The following is an 18742-nucleotide window of genomic DNA, read 5'->3' as shown; positions in this document are numbered from 1 at the left end:
AGAGCATTTTCTATGAAGAATACCCCTGCTCACTGATCAGAATGATTACATAGTGAAAATGGCCATCCTACCAAAAGCTATCTACAGATTCAATGCAAAACCCATCAAAATTCTTTATGGACCTTAAAAGGACAATCCTAAACGTTGTAGGAAACCAAATCCCCAGGATAATAATCCTGAACAATAAAAGAATTTCTAAAGGTATCACAATCCCTGATTTCAGATGGTAATGCAGAACAACAACAAACCAACCACCCAAACAAACGACAAAGAATGTTAGATATTGTCATAAAAACATATGTATGTTGATCAATAAAATCAAATAAAAGATCCAGACATAAATCCATACACCCATGAATACCTGATCTTTGATAAGCCAGAGAAACATACTGGAGGAAAAGGACAGTATGTTCAACAAATAGTGCTGGTGTAAGTGGATGTCTGCATGGAGAAGAACGTGAATAGAACCATACTTACAAAACTCAAGTCCAGTGGGTCAGAGCCCTCAACACGAAACCAGATACACTGAACCTGAAGAGAAAGTGGGGGACAGACTTGAAGTCATTGGTACAGGAGACAACTTTCTTTTTTAACAGAACACCAATAGTGCAGGCACTAAGATCAATAATTAATAAATGGGACCTCATGAAGCTGAAAAGCTTCTGTAAAGCAAAGGACACCACCATCCATTCTGACAAAGTGGCAGCCTGCAGAATGGGAAAAGATCTTACCGACTCTGCATCTGATAGAGGACTCATATCCAAAATATATAAAGAACTCAAGAAACTTGATATCCACAAGCCAAATTATCCAATTAAAAATGGAGTACAGATCTAAAGGGAATTCTCAACCTAGGAATCTCTGCTGGCTGAGAAACACTTACACCATCCTTAGCCATCAGGAAATGGAAATCAAAAGGACTCTGAGATTCTATCTTACACCCATCAGAATGGCTAAGATCAATAACATAAATGACCGCTCATGCTGGTGAGGATGTAGAGCAAAGGGGACACTCCTCCATTACTGGCAGGTGTGCAAACTTGTAGAGCCACTATGGAAATCAATATGTTCCTCAGAAAATTGGGCATTGATCTTCCTCAAGACCCAAATATACCACTCTTTGGCTTCACCCTCCCATAGGGACACACGCTCCACTATGTTCATAGCAGCTTTATTCATAATACCAGAAACCGGAAACAACCTAGATGTCCCTCAACTGAAGAATGGATACAGAAAATGTAGTACAAAGTTATACATGCATATACACATTCTAGGCTGGAATTAAGAGAGAGAGAGAGAGAGATTGGGAAAGTGTGTCACATTCTTTTTGGGTTGTCAAGGATAAAATATGCAGGCTATAAGGTTGAGAATGCTAACATGTATAAAGTTACAGCTGTGAGATGGAAGGCCACGGGGTTACAGGATTGCTTTCTCACCCTTTACACAACTATGCCCCTTTAAGCTTTCCAACCAGTCACATAATGAGCCCTATACTATCAAAGGTATTATATTTGTCTCAAGCTCTATTGACTAGGATATATCTTGTGTAAAATATGCACTCAGTAATATTTAGGCTGTTTTTTTTTTTTTTTTTTTTTTTTTTTTTTTTTTTTGCTAAGAAACTCTTAGGTATTATGAATACCTAGCTAAATATTCAAAATATACACCTAAACATAACATCATTATGCATTAAATATATGTGCATGTGACTATGTGTGTGACTGTGTTCATTAGTGTGCAACTGTGATGTGAGTGTGTGCATTGAGTCTATATTGTTTCCTGATTTCACAGGGGTAATGTGATATCTCAAATTTTTATACGTGAGACTGTTTTACATGATATATTAATTCTTTCATACTGAAACAATAAGCAGATTACATATGGATATTGAGTAAAACACATTTGTGATATCCGATTCTGTGCCCTTTTGTTTAGGCAGTAGATATGTGATCAAACTATATTCTGGATGTCTTTGAGAGGCTATTGTTTTGGTCATTTAAATTTTCATTTTGTCCAGGAAGCAGGAGTGGGTGGGTTGGGGAACAGGGCGGGGGAGGGTATAGGGGACTTTCGGGATAACATTTGAAATGTAAATGAAGAAAATATCTAATAAAAATTGTTTTTGAAAATAAAAATAAAAATCTATCACTCAAGATAAAAAATTATTTTGGGCAAAATAGAAAATGTGCTACACTCACACAAATGGAGTATTACTCAGCTATTTTTTTTTTTAAAAAATGACATCATGAAAAATTTGCAGGCAAATGGATGGAAATAAAAAAAAAGTCATCCTGAGTGAGGTATCCTAAACTCATAAAGACAAATATGGTATGTGCTAGCTTATAAGTGGATACTAGCTGTTAAGTAAATGATAACCAGGCTGCAATCCATAGACCTGGAGAGGCTGGCTAAAGGGAAGGGCTCTAAGGGGGTCACATGGATCTCCCAGGGAAGGGGAAATAGGATAGATTTGTAGGTGGACTGGGGATAGGTGGGGATGAGAGTGTGAGGGATCACATGATGAGGGAGATGGCTGGAGGAAGAGAGCAGGGGGGAGATGGCTGGAATTGGGGGCATTTGGGGAGCAGCATGGGAACCTATTGTCATGGAAAATTCCTGGAATCTGTGTGGGGGATCCTGGGGGAAGATTCCTAGTAATGGAGGATGTGGAGTTGAACTGGCCATCTTCATGTAGCCAGGCAAGGCTTCCGCTGGGCTGGGGACTGGGTTGCATTCAGTTGAATTGTTGGCGGAGAGGCCCCCCAAACAATCCAGGTTGATGCTTTCCACAAACTGACAGCAGGGTCCCATTGCGGAGGGCAACCTCTGCATGGCTCATTGAGTCAGGAGAGGTTGAGTTGGTGCCTGCATGGAGCCTTCTCCCCTATGTCCTAGTCTCTTTGGTACAGGAAGGTACTCTAAGGCTATGGAAAGAGAAACGTGGACAAACCTGCCTCAAAACCTTTGACCTACATACAGTCTGTCTTGCCTGCAAGATGTACTGAATGGTACAGAAACGGTGGGAGTGTCCAACTACTGTCTCATTTAACTTGAAAGAGTCCATGGGAAGAGAGTCTAAATTCAAGGTCTCCATTGGGTCCCACCCCTTGAATCTTGGGGAATCCCATGGAAGAGGGGGAAGAAAGACTGTAGGATCAGAGAAGATGGAGGACACTAGGAGAACAGGACCTATCGAATCAACTAAGCAGGGTGCCTGCAGGGGTCTGCACCAGGTCCTCTGTGTGTATGTTGTAGCTGTTTGCTTGGTGTTTTCGTGGGACTCCTAACAGTCGGAGTGAGTGTCTTTGACTCTTGCCTGCTCTTGGGGCTCTTTTCAGTGTGAGGGCTTTTGCCCTGTCTTATTATTTTGTTTTGTCTATTTGTCTATTTGGCTGTTGTCTTTTAGAGGCCTCCTGCTCTTTTCTGAAGAGAGGCAGAGGGTGAGCGGATCTGGGGGAGAGCCAAGATCAAGGGGAAGCTTGGAGAAGTGGAGGCAGGGGAAACCGTGGTCATGATGCAGTATACGAGAGAAGAATCTTTTTTTTTTTTTTGATTTAAGAAACGACTTTTCCATGAAGACATGTGGATTTTTAGGTCCATATGTATGCACTCAATAATAGTTTTGGAATACACAAAGCAAAAGATAACAGGATAAAAGGAAGAGACTGATGGGTGCATAAAAAAAAAAACCAGAAGATTTTTCTAACACAAATTACTTTGCAAGTAGCAGGACAAGTAGACAAACTCTAAGGATGTAGAAGACTTAAATAACAGAGTTGCAACTTGAATTCATGAACATAAATACACCTTAGAACGGGAAAACGTCGGGGCTGAGGAGATGGCTCAGTGGTTCAGAGAGCTTGCTCCTCTTGCAGAGAACCTAAGTTCAGCTCCCAGAGCCCACACAGTGGATCACAACCACCTGTGACGACCTCTTCACCAGAGTTCATCTTCATGGGCACTGCACTCACATGTACATGCTCACGAACACACAAACACAACTCCATAAATAAAAATAAGGCCTCTTTAAAAAGAGAGAGAAAACAAAAATTTAAGTAAAGTCACACACACACAGTATTTACAAAATTAAGGTTATGCAAGAACACAAAACAAATCTCAAGCACTTTAAAGAACTGAAATCATGAAAAGAATGTGGTCTGATCACAAGGAACTATGATTATTTGAAAAGAGAAACAAATGTAACAAATACTAATCTTGAAAGACTGGGAATTTATAAAGCTATTTTTAAGAATAGCACCTCATCTAAAGAAATCACATTGGAAACCAAAGTTTTAAAATTTTAATAACAATAAAGTGTATTATACCTGGGTGGGAAGGGTTAACTCACTAAAAGAAAGACAGACAGAAAATCAGTTTATAAATGCAGGAAACCAGTTCTGAAACCAAAGGCAGTAAAAGAAATAAAATAATAAAGAGAAAAATAGATAGAAAATAAAAAGCAAGCAGAGCAGTCTCAGACAGCAGCTGAGAGATGAAAAACCTACAAAGAAAGCCTGGTCTGATCCTTAGGAATGGCTGCAGCCCCACACAAACACCTCCAGAAAATGGAGCAGGAGATGTCTGAAGCTCCATCGTGGGCTCTTCTGGACCAACGGCACTGAGGTCAAGGCTAGCCCTACTGAGGCAACTGAACAGAAGCCAAGGCTAGCTCTCTTGGAAGCCCCAGGTCTTTACCATGTGACTGTCCTTGGCCAGCTCTCTGACTGGAGATGGCCTGTGTGTCTTTCATTCAGAAGGTAGATTGTGAATCATGCTGGTGTTCCTCCTACCTGTGCTTGTGAACTATGTGGTCAGAGGCAGAGCTGGTGACATCAACCGACAGCCATTCCTCATGGGACAGCAGGTGGATCAGGCACAGGGGAGGAGGGAGTATCTATCTCTTGCATTGTCAGAGTGGCAAGGCAAAAATCATGACTTCATTAAACAAATTCCACTTTCTACTCTTGCAGGCACTCACCAACAGTGTGGATCTCCCACTCAGAGCCGTCTCCAGCTCGCATCGGCCTCGGGGAGCCTGGGAAGGGCCCTATACCATTTCTTCAGAACCCCCCTCCACTGCTGTGGTGTAGGTTGGCGATGACTATGCTCTGGTGACTTCTCAGGTAAACTCCTGAGCCTGGGCAGAACTCTAACCTTAGATATTACTTTCAGAAAAGGAGACAGATGGGGCACAGCCTAGAAACAGCTAGACATTTGCTTCCATCACTGTCATCCCCTGGGATGCCTCTTGGTGAGAGTCACTGTTGTCTGGATGCTCAGGTCCTAGGGCACACATCTGGACCTACCCTGAAGCCCCAGCTTTTATTTAAAATCTGGATAAAGGAGAGACTGTAAGGACAGGTAAGGCAAGCCTTGAAGGACTAAGGTTCATCCTACATTTCTCCTCGTAGATGTCTGAGGACTTGCTGCAAGCCCTCCTGTAGGTACCCCTCTTGGGGACATAAAGTTCCCGAAGAGGCATGATTCTAATGTATCCCCAAACAGAAAACTTCATGTCACACATGATAAAACAAAGTCTCTTCCACCAGGAGTTGCAGCAACCTGGAAGACCATGTACTTTCTCGGGGCCCGAGTCTTGCGGCTGTGGATAGCTTGTAGGCATGTGCATCGCTGGCCCTTGCTCACTCAAGGAAGATCCAGCCTCTTTGAGGTGGGTCTCTGAGTGACACTTCCATTTCCCCTGGTTGCTTACACGGCCACTTAATGTCAAGCTGCTTTGACATAGGAAGGCCTGGTTTGCATACTTCAACCATAAGTATCTGTTCCTTCAAGTTACTTTTGGCCATGAAACAAGAAATCCAATGTAGGGTGACAATCTTCATGTACTGTGATGGTCCTGGTCATGCCCTGGGTCCCACTGGTGTTGGGTTGGACACTTGTCCTCTCTCTGATGGGATGTATGGTGTGGTGGTAGTAGACCTCTGGAAACCTGCCTGGTCTATAACTCCACTAGCAAATATAGATCAAGTGGTTCTGAGACTCTCCATATCCATTTCAGGGTCAGAGGTCACCTTTCAGCGGGTTTCTTTATAATGGTCTGAAGTAAACTCCTTTGTCCACTTGCTTAAGTTCTGAACTCCCAAAACACTAGGAAATGGCTGTATTTGGAGACGATGTCCTTACAAGACTACTCTTGTTAAAACAGGCCAAACCGGGCCTGAGATTTATGTCTGTATGAGAAGAAGCCACAAGAGTATATAAGGACGGTGGGAAAAGACAGAATCTACCAGCCAAAGAAAGAGATCTTGGGAGAAGCCGGTGCCACCATGACTTGCCTGTATACTCCAAGTTGCCAGGATCTTGAGCATTCACGGTGTACAGGCAGATCACCCACCCTGCAAGGTTTCACTCTGCCTGGTCAGAGCTGACCAATGCCCCCACCTAGAGGGCCAAACAGAGGAGTCCCTGATGCTGGGCACAGCTGCCAAGGAGTGATGGTGCTGGGATGGGAGGGGTGGTGTAATCATGTAGTGTAAACAGGATCCAGACACGGGGTGTCACTCGCTGGTCAAGCAAATATTTGCTCAGAGCTTTATAAAGGTGAGTAACACACAAGCTCCCATCCTCACGGAGCAGACGGGCTATTAGTGGAATTAATAGTCACTTAGAGGAGCTAATGAGAACATATGCGATCATTAGCACTGTTGCTTAGCAGATACTTGTTGCCTCCCATTGCTGCCGGGTGGGGCAGCTTCCCTGCTGTGCACTGAGGTTCGGCCCCTGTGACTTCTCTGGCCAAAAGGGGTGCTGGTGACATGATGTGACCAGAGTTCTCTTACCTGCTGGGAGAATGTCCTGGCAAGACTTACCACTGTCCTGCAGCCAAGGCCTTAGGGGTGCACACTGCTGGGGTGTCACAAGCCCACTTATGCCCGCAGGTAGAGTTACCCTGTGGAAGCAGGTGAGGCAGGCTTTCCCTCCAACCTGCTTGGGCATGAAGACCATGGGGACCTATCTTTGAGGGACTTTGCTACAAGGGTTATTTTTACCTCATCTGGGACTCTTTTTTTTTTTTTAAGATTTATTTATTATATCTAAGTACACTTAGCTGTCTTCAGACACACAAGAAGAGGGCATCAGATCTCATTACAGATGGTTGTGAGCCACCATGTGGTTGCTGGGATTTGAACTCAGGACCTTTGGAAGAGCAGTCAGTGCTCTTACCCACTGAACCATCTCTCCAGCCCCCTCATCTGGGGACTTTTGGAGGATAAGAAGGACCATGCCAGCATCAGATCCTCCTGAAAGTCTTCCTAGAAGGAGCATGCACAGACAACATATCCTAGAATGTTAGAGACAGACTACTACTCCAAGACAGAGCCCTCAAGTGCATCCTGTCAACCCAATATAGCTCACTGCTATTCCAAATAGCTATTCCAAACAGTCATGAGCCAAGAGTGCCTTCAACAGTGTATATATGTGTGTGTGTGTGTGTGTGTGTGTGTGTGTATTCCTTGAAACTTTCATCCCATGAATTCCCTGTCTGTCATCCTTGACCACTTTCACAAGTAACATGGAATTGAGGCTTCTTTATTCACTTCCTCGGCTTTTCCAGTAAATGTGTGCCCACTATCCACCCAGCCACTCTTTCCACCAAGGGGAGGAAATCTTGAGTCCAAGCATACTATTCCCTCATCACCTGGCTACAACTTGAGACATCTGTGGCCTTGCAGAGCTCCGAGTTGATGGCATCCTAGCACAAGGAAACAAAAGCGTTTCCCCATGAACATCTTGGGGAAGGACCCTCTCTGTGTCCTGAACTTAACTATATATCTGTTGTCCTCCTCCATGCCTGCATGTCCCCTGAGCACTTTTCATATGCAGTGTGTGTGCTAAGAAGATGAAGCACAAAGACAATTGCCCACCCACCCATTCAACACATCCTTGCATCCGTTCTTCTTTCCATTCATCTGTCCATCTACCCATTCATTTGCCCACTTATCTATCCATTCACCTACCCATTCATCTACCATTCACCTATCCACATATTCACCTACCTGCCCCCCGCCCATCATGCATCTATTTACCATTCATCAATCCATGATCATCTATCATTCTACCTACTACCTAAACATCCATCCACTAATCACCTGTCCATCACACATCTATTTATCATTTATCCATCTATCTACCACTATCCACACACCCGTTCTCTTATCCATCTATCCACTCACACCACTCTTCTGTCCACACCCCATTCCTTCACACACACTACCCATCCACTCATCACTTACCCATTCATTCACTCATCGCTCATTTACCCATCATTCTCTCTCCATCTGTCCACCCACCCACTCACCCACCAGCTCACCCCAGCCATCCACACATTCATGCTCGACACATTTATTCAGCAGATGTTATTCAAGGGTCCATTTGCCAAGCTCCATGCTGGCTGGCTCAGGACACACTGCAGGACTAAGAGATGGATCTCTGCTTTGAGAAACGTATACATACGACCTATTCTGTCTTCACAAGCTAACAGAAGGGGCTGTGGAAATGGCTCAGCCCTTGTTACACAAAGGTGAGGATTGGCATCCAGATCTATAGAATCCACATAAAAGCCAGGTAGGATATAATCCAAACCTATGGGAGGTTAGAGACAGGGAAACTCTGGAGCAAGCTGGTATAGCCACATTAGCCCATTTCTCTCTCTCTCTCTCTCACTCTCTCTCTCTCTCTCTCTCTCTCTCTCTCACTCTCTCTCTCTCACTCTCTCTCTCTCTCTCTCTCTCTCTCTCTCTCTCTCTCTCTCTCTCACACACACACACACACACACACACACTAGAGAGTGACCAGGAAGACGCCCAGCACCATCTTTAGATCTTCACCCCCACATGCGTGTGGACCCCCAATGTTGACTTGCCAACATATGAGTACACATGTACACCAAATACATACATACACATACACATTTTTAAAAGCTCCCAGAAAAATTAAGAGAAAACAAACACCCCAGAGATGTCCTGATGGCTAAGGTGGAGGTTAGACCCACACCTGCTGAAGGGTGAAGTCACACAGGATGGCTAAGAGGCTGAGGCTGGACTAAAGTGACTTCTAGTCCTGGGTCAGAGGAGGGCAAAGCACAGGAAAGGCCAGGACCATGTGGAGCTGAGGCTCATGTCCATGACACATGAGTCTGTGTGCTAAAGCCGGAGCAGAGCAGAACTTCTGGAGGCTGAGTGGGGGAACTGTCCCCCATGCTCAGATAAGTAGTGTCCCTGAAAATTCACACACAGTGCGCCCTTATCTGGAACTTAGGGTGCTGCAGATGTAACTAGTTAAAAAGAGCCATGCTGGATTCAGGTGGGTATTAAAAACAGTGATGAGAATCCTTACAGGATTGACTTAGAGCTGCAGAGGAGACACAGGGAGAAGACAGAGCTCAGAGTCAAAGCACTTGCACATGCCAAATGCTGGCCAGAGCCCCAGAAGCTGGAAGGGGAGAGGAAGGAACTGCTGGCCCCGCAGATTCTTCAGTGTGTGCTGCTTCTTGTCTCCAGACTCTGGAGAACGATGGTCTGTTGTTCTAAAGCACCCGCTTTCCAGTAACTGATGCTGTGACCCCTGGGAAGCAACCCTGAGCTCAGGCTCACCTCTCCACAGACACCTTGCACGGAGCCCGCTGCTGGCCCAGGATGCAGCAGCTCATCCCTGAGACGAACTTCTTCACACTGGGAGGCAGGGGACAGAACTGGCTTAGCACAGCGTAGGTACTTTACAACTGATCTCTCCACTTACTGGAAACAAGCAATGCTCGAGTCCTTTTTATCTTGTATTTTAACTTTTCTGTATGTGGTGTGCACATGTATACACATGGATGTGTGTGCGAGTGTGGATATGTGTGTGTCAATGTGTGTGCATGTGTGTGTCCATGAGTGTGTGCACATGTATACGTGTGATTTGTGTGCAAGTGTGTGTGTGTGTGTCAATGTGTGTGTGCATATGAGTGTGCAGGCCGTACATTGATGTCTAGAATCATCTTTGATTGCCCTTCCATTTTATTTATTGAGGCAGAATTTGCCAATCAAACTCAGAGTGTGTCGACATGGTTAGTCTCGCTGACCAGCTTGCTCCTGGCCCAGTCAGCCTTTACACGGGTTTCTTGCAATCCACACTTGGGTCCTCATGTTTACACAGTAAGTTCTTTAACCATTCAGCTTTTTCCCAGTCTACATCCTCATGGTCTAAGACAATCTGCCTCTAGGGACCTTGACCTGGCCACTTCAACCCGTGCTCTGTCCTGAACCCCACAGCTTCTACCATCAAGCCCTGGCTGCTCACTCTGGCAACGCTGATGAAGGTCTTTCCCTGCTGGCTCTGAGGATAAGATGTCTCTCATGAGTTCCCTGCCTGCCTCAGCACTGAGACTTGGGGTGGGGGATGCAGTTTCCCACTCCTGCAGATGATTTAGAAGGGATTCGGAGGCCAAGGAGGTCGTCTTGGAATACTGGCTAGACAAAATAATGTATCAGAAAATTCCAAGCGGCCTTTGGTCACAGCTAGAATGTGCCTAGTGCAGTCTTTCCCAGCCAGGGATGGGGCTCTCGGGGGGTGGGGGGGTGCCTTCCAGCTGGAACTGCCTGGCTGGACTCCCACCTCTGCCATTGACTCTTAGTCCTAGCCTGGTTAAGAGCCCAGTGGATAGGCAGACAACAATCAGCTGTGCCTCAAGCAACCTCTACCCCCGTTGCTTGAAAGCATTCCGTGAGGACTTGCACCTGACAAACCAGGTGGATTTGGAGCTTTGAGGTGCCACCTGTCAGGGCCAGGATTACTGTGGACCCTGGCAGTGGGGAGCTAACAGACAGAGCAATCATTTCTCCTCATAGGAAACATGGGGCAGGAAGTTTGGGAGGAGTGGTGGCCATATCCCAGTAGCAGCGAAGTGACCTGTAGGCTGTGTTCAACCAGATGATAGCTTCCCAGTTGGACCCCACTTTTCCCCCTCTGGCTGTAAACAGCTGTGAACCGAGAGGTACCACACTTGCCCAGATGCTAGCAGCTACAGGTAGTGACTATCTGTGGGGCTGGTAGCCATCATCTTTCTGGTGAAGGGAGCGCTATGGCGTCAGGAGATCAGCAGTACCTTTAGCGTCCTCCCATCTGGGTTCGCGCAGGTAACAGTCCTCCCGGTAGAAAAGTGAACTCTACCGTCTGCACCTCTCAAGGATCCATGCCACTTGTGAAATTAGAATAAAAGTCCAGATGAGCATGGGTATGTCCTAACAAGTGGTCTGGGCCACCTGTTCTCTGACAAAATAAGATGGCACCAGGCGGGTCATCTTTGGTACCAGGTATTCCCATACCACCCTATGGTGAGTGGATGCTTAGTGCTCTCTGTGGCCTGCAGGGGCCTGGCTAGACCCTGTAACCAGATGAGTTGGGTTTCATGGCCATAATGTTTCAGGCTTACATGTACCCTGACTCTGAGGGCAGCGTGCTGTCCTCACAGGAGAAGTAAATGAACATATCTATGCCACAGTGACTCTCAGGTGAATGCCGGCTTGGAAGCCATCCCGATGGGACGGGAGGGAGTTTTAACTTAGAAAAGAGGCCCCTTTTTTCTTCTTTACATGAGTCACTTTCCTGGAGCGTGGAGAGATGGGCAGGCGGTTCTTATCTTTAAACCCCATGTACTTAACGCTTATTAAAATCAATACCGTCCATTAGCCGGCTCCGTTTCCATTTTTAATCATTTATTGATATACGGCCTGTGCTTTTATAGGACTAAGCAAATTTCCGCTCTCCGTGTTCCTCTGCAGCCCGGGGGCAGGCGGTGCGCGGCCGCGGGACGTAAATGTTTATTTACTGCCTGCTTCCTGATTGAGAACATACCTGGTCCAGGCCTTCAGATGGCTTTTACACGGGGGACTCGGGCCACTTCCTGTTCTCCAGACACACAAGGCCATTTTTAAGGAGCATAATGAAAGCAAGGCATTGTGGCCACAGTCACAGGCCGGGCAGCCAAATGGGCGGCAGAGCAGGACACAGAGGGCTTGCTATTTACCAGCCCACTTGCTTCTTGCTGGGGCTGGGTGGGGGGCAGGGGGAGCCCTTCTCAGCTGGGGCTGTGACACCTCCCTGCATATCTATTGCTCCCTCCTGAGATTCAACAGGCTCCAGCCTGTGGCTTTTTGTCTGGAAGGAACCAGGTGACCCATGGCAGGACCAGGTTTCTGCATATCCTCCGTTTACGGAGGAGGTTCGTTGGCCCTAAGGATGGTGACGTCTGTCCTCTCTCACCTTCTTCGTCACATACAACCCAGCCCGCGTCCTGTGTCTTGTCTTACCTCCCTGATTTCTCTGAGCCTCAGAGAGCTGGCCAAGAGACTGAACCCAAACTGTCTGAACACATCTTCAGATCAGATGCTGTGCTCTGTCTAGGGAAGAAATACAGAAGATTCTGCAGAGCTGGAAGTCTTCCACCATAACACCCCTCATAAGGATATATGGGTGTGAGCCAGTTGTCAGGGTGGAGAGACAGACGGATGGGACTGTCTGGCTACAGATGAGGGGCTCCAAGATCTGGGGTAGATGTTCCTCCTTCAGGGTTCCATAAGCTCTGTACCCTAATTTGTCCAGAGGTATCTTACAAGAGCTAGCCCTCAGACCAAGATGTGCTGGCCTCTAACTAGCCCAGGAGGCTGATACTCACCACTTGGCAAAACTCAGATTCACATGGCTGCAAAACCAGCCACATACCCAGATACCAGGTGGGTAGTTTCAGAGGGTATGTGACAAGATTCGTCTTCTTCCTGCTAGGAAACCCGGAGCCCACAGCTGCCCCAAGGGCTGTAGGACTCTCTGTGCCAGTGGGGGGGCTCCAGCCATAGAGCTAGAGGAGGGGCACTCAGGCCCCAACCATTTCCAGACTCCCAGGAAATCTGGGTGCTCTCAGGGCCTCCTGGAGTGGAGTGGGTGAATCTGGTGGCTGTTTTACATGTATGGAATCAGCTTTATTCCTGTATTTTGGGTTTGTTTTTATACCACTTAGTGGTTTGTGGGAAAATGCAGTTGCTGCTGAAAGACACTTGTCAGCCTGGATATCTTTTTGGCCTCACACACAGGAGACCGCGGCTTAGAATGGAGCTGGGGTCTCACAGAGGCGTGACCTAGAGATATTCTGACTTTCTTCAGGAATCTGCCCCCGATTCCCAGTTGCCCCTTCATTAAGGGCTTTGGTTTGGGGGGCAAGTATGAAAGGAGAGGGGCCCTCTCCTTGCCTGGGCATGCAGACATCACCACAGGCATGCCAAAGGCACACTGCTAGCCACCCAACTCAGGACACCAGGCCAACAGTTGTGGGTTGTATGTGCATCTGTGATCGGTGGCTTCATAAAACGCCTTCTAATGAAAGTAACACACACAGAGAGGCAGGCAGCCCAGGATGCGGGGCTGCGTGGTGAAGAAATGCGCTTGTTAAAATGTGTAATGAGAGACAGAACAAATCCCCAATATCGGCCAACGCTGTCGTTAAATCCCTTAATGATAGGGGCATTTTCTCTGGTGCGCCGCACAGTTTGTTATAAACCTCTTTGGCCTGGCGGAGTGGGGGCCAGAGGGTGGGATAAGAGGAGTTGGGGGGTGGGGTGGCTGGAAAAAGTCTTTCCTGGGGGTGGAGGCCAACTTTGCCTCGTCTATTCTCAGCTTTGCCCTCCTGTGCCTGAGCTGGTGTGTTGGGCTTCAACTCAGTCTATAGAGTTGCCAGTAGGTCACCACTGAGGCACACTGGGTGCTGGCTAGGTATTTGAACCTAGGTCTGGGGCCATCTTTTTTTTCCTCATGGCTTATCAACTCACCAGAAAAGGCTCCTGGGTCAAGTGCAGTTGTCTCAAGGGTGCAGCCCAGAACCGCCACATGAATAAAGCTCTCCTGGAGTGTGGAAACTGGCCACTGGCTGTGGAGTAGGGACAAGAAATCACCTGAGTGTTCAGAACCCGAGAGATGGGTAAGAGTCAGAGCCCGTGGTTCAGGGTGACACTTGGTTTCTGAAGCCTGCGCTGGCCACCAGCAGGTGGGGCTGGGAAGATTCACTGTAGTCAGGCTCCTGGCTTGGGAGTCTAGAAGGGAATGGGAACTTTGGCTGGATCAGTATTACTTTCTAGTATCCTTTTCCCCTCTTGGAGCATAGCCCAGTGTCCTTTGGAGGGATCGTCCATGTCCAGTCCTGACCTTTACTGCTCTGCCAAACTTCTGACACAGAGGCCATCCATGCTGTTGTAAGGCAGAAGCAGAAGCTATGCAAGGGGGGGACTATGCAGTCTTTGAACCCTAGAGTATCACCTCAGAGTTTTAACTACCCTGGTTCTTCCAAGCATAGGGTGGGGTGTGGTTCTTGCCTCTTACAACTCCAAGAGTTTGACACTGAAGGGTCTTTGCCTCTGTCCCAGCCCCATGGGTGGAAATAAGCACCATTGTGATGGCCACAAGAACAGGGCACATTTTCCTGTGAGTAGGGACATTGGTCTCAAGACAGAATGGGGTAGACTCCCAAGAGTCCCACACGTGTCCTTGGAAGGAGATGGATACATCTTTACACTGTAGGTGGCCTGAGACCGTGTGGTTGTGAGTGTTGGGTGGCTCTGTTTGGAAGTGGTAGGGCATAACAAGGAAGGAGACACTGGGGCTGACCTGGACCCTGTGGCATCTGGCTCTCACCCCAAGGCTGACGATCAGGCTTAGAATACATCAGTTACCTGTCGTGAGCCTGAGAATAGAGGCTGGGAGTGTCCAACAGAAGTCTTTGTTTATACACTTCACACACCTCTGCACCTTTTCCTAGGCACAGCCTCAAGACCAAAGAGAATATTATATTCAAATTCTTAGGAGTAGGGTACAAAATTTACACAAGGTGCCCGAGGGGCAAAACCACATTTGGGACCCCTGATGGATGTTGCAGCCTTGTGTCTTGTCTCTCCCCTGTGTCCTGCCTCTCCCCATCCTTTACCCACTCCATCACCATCATCCCATCAGCTCTGCCCAGAGCTCTGCTAGCTTCTTGTCGTCCCTCTGGAAATTCAGACCATGCCCAGGCCAAGCTGGGCTGAGTTTGCTCAGTGTCCTCATCCAGGAATTCTGCCTGGAAGAAGACATAGGTGTGTTGTGGAGAGGTGAGGGTGGGTGGGGTGTGTGTGTGCTCCTCATTGCTCTCTTTTGGGGTGTGACTGACAAGGCTCTGTCTGGGTAGGTAGGGCTGGGCTCTTGGGCTCTTGTTCTCCCATGTCCATACAGAAGTCCTCAGAATTTGATTACCCACTGGAGCAGAGCAAAATCCTCCTCACCAGAGGCTCATGAGGGACCCCACACTTCCAGGGACCACATTCTGGAAATTTTGAAGAAAGAGGCTGGTGTTTTATGTGTAACTGTGACAGCCACATGTGGGAGTTGAAAGCCAGGTGGGGTGCAAGCCCTTGCTCTTCTCTGAGGTGGTGGCTGGTTTTCTTTTGTGTCTCTGTTTCTTTGACTGCTCTGTCTACCGGGCAGAGTGGCTGGGAGATGCTGTGGAGCTGCAGCTCTGGGGTAGATGCTCTTGGTGTGGAAAGAGCCCGTGAACACAGATGGACAGGGTCCTTTTCCTTCCAGGGAGGTCAAGCCCTACTCCAGATCCAAAGGCCTGAGTCAGCTGTGGTGATAAGCCAGGGTGCAGGGTTCTGAGGGACACTAAAGTACCTCTGCTGAAGAAACTCTTTATCTATGCCATGGGTAGAATCTAGGTAAAGCTAGGATGTCCTAGCCTTCCCCCAAGCCACTCCAAACCAGAAGATTTGGCACTCCCTGCTCCTCGGGTAATTTCCTGGGCACTGGGGTTAGGAATGCCCATGCGTGCCTCAAGCCCCTTGGCAAAGGACAAGACCACATTGATGACACTAGCAGAGGACTCAGAAAGGCCAGGACAGGCTTGGTCAGGTGTCCTCTTGCCCTCATAAAACTTGCTTGGCAGGCACACGGATCCCCTGGCTGGACTCTCTGCCCAGGGCAGTGGTTAAATGGGCTGCCTGAGGGCCCAGGTGTGGATATTTTTAATAGTCTGTGACCTGCCATCCACTCTTGGCTGGGTGTTAACGGCCAAATGTTTTGCAAGTAAATTACCAGAAAGAATTATTCCTGAGAGGCAGAGATTTGTGGAAAGGTGTTAGAAAACCGGACAGCCAGGAACGTTTGTCTCTGTTCGTCCCTACAGGCGCAGAGGACAGCTGGTGTGGCCAGCTGGGCCACTCCTGAGGCCAGGGTAAGGTGCAGGTTGGAAGGAAGGGTGCTAATCTCTTCTTCATAGGAGTTGCTTTCCTAGAGTGGGGCTGTGGTGAGCTCTCTCTTCAGCCTCCTTCCCCAAGCCAGGGTTGGGGTGGGAATCTGGACAGGTGTCTTGGCAGCAGAAGTCCTTCCCTGAACATGTCCTGAGTATACCTTAGGAGTTGGTATCACTGATTCTGGAGACAGGAGCTAGAGAATCGAGGGGTATGTATGACCGCGCATGTACCTCCTCCAAAGAACAGCTGGGGCTGACCTGCATTCCAGCCAGTCCTGGAGTTCTAAGGAAGGGAGGGTACCCGGATGGAGTTGGGGATAGGCATTCTTCCTTCTAGGAGCCCCCTGGAAGCCCCCGAGAGGAGAGAAGATGTGATCAGGGGCCACTGGTTAATCTTGTGGCCAGGAAAGCTGCAGGGTGTTCCCGGAAGGAGTAGGCTCTCCTCTGTGATGTCCTTGGAGGTAGGCAATAAGGCCAGAGAGGATGGTAGTGGTATGGTTGAAAGCTGTACGAAGTGACAAAAAGGCATACTATACTGTCCCAAGGGGGGGACGCACAGGTGGGTATTCCTGATGGATGTTCCTGCAATGAAAACGTCAAACTCATGACAGGGTTGCTGACCCCAAAACTGACTGGGTAGGTAGGATGAAAGCCCTCACCTGTTGTTATTGATAAAAAGTGATATCACTTCCTAATGCCACGCCAGCGAAGACCACAGGGGTACCCACTCCTCCTGCTCTCTCCCTGGATCAGCTTTGTTCTGGACTTCAAGCACCAGGAGCCATGCTGCTGGCAGCGGGGGTGCGGGTGGCTTGGTCCTCAGCTTTCTCAGCTGCTGATCTGCTGTTTCGTGGGAAGGGAAGACAGGTCATTCTGCGAGGCAGGCCAAGGTTGGTAGCTGGGCTCCATGTTTCTGGCCAGCACTGAACATTCTGGAGAGTTCTCTAATTGCTGAGTGACCCCCTCCCTTTCCCATATGTGCAATGCAAAAGAAAACCTCCACCTTGGAGCTTCGGTGGTCAGTGAGTGATACAAGGCTCAGCACCTGACTCAACACCATACAGGACCAGTGCTGGGTGGGATATGAAACTCCCCATGGCTCCTATGGGGCCAGCTAATGTCCAGCTCCCTGAGACCCTGTCAGTACTTTCCGTGGTTAGGGTTTAATGGTTGTGGGGACACTTTAGTGCCAGGCTACTGACCTCGGTGGGTTTGTGCCCTGTGCTGGGACTGGAGGGTGGGCATTGCTGCTGTGTATAAGAGAGGCATCCTGGTAGGTAAGAACTTAACCTCTGAGGCCCTAGAAGGGGAGTGCCCTGCAGATTGTCTGCACAGCAGGAAGTTAGAGGAGAAAAGGGGGCAAGAGGGTGAGAAACGGGCATCATGAAACTATAGCGGTTCCCCCGCCCCCTCCCCCCCTACCACCACACTTTGAACAAACCCTTTGCCCTCCGCAGACTGGGCTCTGCATCTTTAAGACACTAATGGGCCCTCTTTTTTAAAAAATGACAGTTTGCTCACACACTTACAGGTTCTCGTCTGACATCAGCAGGGAATCAAAGATATTTTATTATTTGGAAATTCCATATAGGGAAGGCAGCCTCGAGGGTCTGTCATGGCTCCAAAACCCACACCTCCCCCGGGAGTTAATTATTTTCTTAAAATGCAACTTGCACTGTTGGTCTAAAACATTCCAACTGTGTTCACAGTCTTTAAATCTTCAGTAAACCTTAGAGTTTAAATCACTTGCAGATAAGAATAATTCTGTTGGGGAGAGGGAGCAAGCCTGCAGCAGAGGTGAAATCGGACGAAATGAAAAGCCCATTGACTGAGGCTCCTTGGGTACCTCCTGTCCAGCTGCTCAGAGCACGGTGGCTGTGGACAGAACCTGGCAGAGCCTGGATCCCAGCGCTCCTGCCAGGGCTTCCCACCTGCCTTCTTGGTAGGCTAGACACAGACCCTTTGGGTTGGACCTGACAGCTGGGCATTGGCTCAGGTGAGAACCTTGAAGGAAAGCTGACATATTTGTCTGATAAGAGCCTCTGTTCTCCATAGTGAATGTTCCCAGAGTGGGGCCTGGGTGTGAGCCTGAATGTCCAAGTGCAGCCTGAATTTCTCCTGGGACCTGATATTTAATTAAGACTTGGTGTCTACCGAGGTCTAGTATCTACTTGTTATATAAGTATTCACCTGGGCCCGAGTGTCCACTGGGGCTTCATATCCACTTGGGGCCTCCTATATACCTGGAGTCTGATGCTCACCTAGACACTGTCTATTGAGGCCTGGGCTTGGAGCCCGTTTGTCATATATTGGAATTGGTTTCTACCTGAAGTCTAGGTATTAACTTAGACCCTGAGGCATGGTCTGATGGGGGTTGATGGATCTTCCAGATTCCCCCAGATGTAACCTCTGACCCTGGGCCCGCCTGACCACTTCAGATCAGAACCCGAAAGGTATTCTCTTATAGTTTACACG

At 48.1% G+C, this 18742-nt stretch overlaps 1 annotated feature.

Moving 5' to 3' along the window:
• Positions 10655-14402: an enhancer, noted in NCBI's record as "VISTA enhancer mm1492". NCBI's record gives its function as "enhancer in: limb[5/5] | facial mesenchyme[5/5]" and the evidence as "EXISTENCE:transgenic organism evidence [ECO:0001131][PMID:17130149]".

Source organism: Mus musculus, chromosome 4 (genome assembly GCF_000001635.26).
Source record: "Mus musculus strain C57BL/6J chromosome 4, GRCm38.p6 C57BL/6J".
NCBI lineage: Eukaryota > Metazoa > Chordata > Mammalia > Rodentia > Muridae > Mus > Mus musculus.
This window is presented reverse-complemented; position numbering and strand designations above follow the sequence as displayed.